Here is a 2,390-nt window from a genome sequence, read left to right as displayed (position 1 = left end):
GCAACGCCCCGGGGAAGAAGGAAGGACGTTACCTAGCAGGTCTCCTTGTACGCACGTTTACAGTCCCATTCCTGAGAAACACGCTAAGTGGCTTCTAAGACAGTACGTGCCCGTGGGATGTCTGATCGGTTCTGTTTCTTGGAGGATTAACGAGGGTAAACAAAACGGGAATGACGTATTTACAGGAAATGGCTTTCTGGAAATTGTTCTTTGGTTTATACAAGCACCTACGTACAAAAACGAAGGTGGTTCATGACCAAAACACCCCTTTCCACATGCACAAAACATGTACGTACACTGCTTACATACTTCGTATGTTAAACACGAACCAGGGCGTGTCCTCCTCCTGCCTTGGAGAGCTGACCACCTTCCACTTACCCTGTGTCTCACAACTGCATGTATCCTTGAAACTATCGCTACATGTTGACAGTGAGTAAAATACTTAATTCTTTTGAGCCTAATTTTACAATCTGATCCTTTGCGTTATCTTAATCATTTTTAAAGGCATGAGACTAGATGAAATCACCTGAATTAGGTTATGTACAGCGTGTAAAGCCCTGAGGTTGGCCAAAACGCAGACATTAGAAATGGGAGGAAAATAACACTGAAAATAAACAATGTGAGGGGAAGAAATCTGAGAGGCAAGACATCCTAGAAAGGAATCAATGTTTCAATTAGGAGGGAGTGTCATTTGTGTGGGACGCTACTGACAGTTCCAAGGAGATAAATGCACAAAATGTTGCCAGACGTGGTAACGTGGAAGTTGTTCCCAAAAGAAGCATCAATGAAGCGGAGGACACGGAGGCCAAAGAGGAATCATCTGAGGCGAGGACGGGGGCTGTGGCAGTGGGACTGAGGATTCGGGCAACTCAGGGAACGTGCCGGCGAGAGCCAAGTGCACACACGCACCGGAGCCGCGAGGGGAGGGAGTGCGATGAGGTAGGCAGGTTTTGTTTCTGTTCCCGGCACGGAAGACTCAGTAGCACATCTGAAAGCCGACTGGAATTTCAAGTAAAGAGTGTGATGTTAGTAACAAGAGTGTGGGAAGGGCTAACTCCAGGTGCAGGTCTCTGAGGAGTCAGGTCGGGAAAGGGATCCAGACCAGAAGGCAGAGGCGGGGCACCAGCAAGAACAGCACAGCGGCTGCACCGAACCTCCGCCTGCAGCAGAGAACACGGGCGGGCGGGTTTTACAGGCTTCTGTGGTGTTAGGAACACGAACATGTGTGCATTCATGTGTGACTGAAGCATTGCGCTGTACGCCAGAAACTGACACAACATTGGAAACCGGCTATGCTTCAATTAAAAAAATAATTTAAAATTTAAAAAAAATTTAATATATATATTTTTATTGAAGTATAGTCAGTTTACAGTGTGTCAATTTCTGGTGTACAGCACAATGCTTCAGTCATATATGAACATGCATATATTCATTTTCATATTCTTTTTTGCCATAAGCTACTACAAGATACTGAATATAGTTCCCTGTGCTGTACAGTATACACTTGTTGTTTATCTGTTTTACATATAGTAGTTATTTAAAAATTTTTAATTGAAACAATACATAGTCCTTGTTCTCTGCTGTAACAAAGCAGCCCAGGCTGGGGGCTTGAACAACAGACTCTTACTTCTCACAGCTCCAGGGCCAAGATTTGGCGCCAGCAGATTCCATGCCAGATGGGGGCCCTCTTCCTGGCTGGCAGACGGCCACCTTCTCACCATGTTCTCAAGAGGGCTCTTGTCTCTCCTCCTCTGTTTATAAGGACACTAACCCCATTGTAGGGGCCCCACCCTCATGCACACCTAAACCTAATTATCTTCCACCTCTGTGTACCATCCCATTAGGGGCTAGAGCTTTCACATACAAATGGGGGTCAGGGGAGGCACAAACTTTCAGGCCAGAACAACTCCCCATGCCTGAGTCTAGGGGATTCCAGAAGCCCACCGCCAGCTAAAAGGGAGACAAGGAAATCAGTATTTCAACGGAGCACACTGTCCCCCAAAACTGCCTCCCGCAAAAAGCGACAGCTGGCGCTAAGGAGGACAAAGAGGATGAACACGGGATAAGGAAATAAAAAGGTAAAAGCCACGCCGGGTGCAGGCAGGCAAGACAGCATCAGACACGCTCCCGCTGCCCGAAAGTCAAACAGACACCACCAAGAGGCGCAATCTGTACTTTTAACACGTGACTGCGGTTTGAACCTCCACCTGTCCTGTAGCTAGAATTCCTCATACGGATAAAGCTCCTTGTCTGTTTAGGAAGGAGAGGATAACACGTTTGTTGGTTTAAGAGGAAAAGGTCACCTAGCATAGACGGAAGCATAGACGGAGGAGCCCTTCAATCAGTGTCTTTATTTGTACACAGAGAAAAAGGAACAATCAAATACTCAT

Source organism: Camelus bactrianus, chromosome 31 (genome assembly GCF_048773025.1).
Source record: "Camelus bactrianus isolate YW-2024 breed Bactrian camel chromosome 31, ASM4877302v1, whole genome shotgun sequence".
NCBI classification, from domain to species: domain Eukaryota; kingdom Metazoa; phylum Chordata; class Mammalia; order Artiodactyla; family Camelidae; genus Camelus; species Camelus bactrianus.
This window is presented reverse-complemented; position numbering follows the sequence as displayed.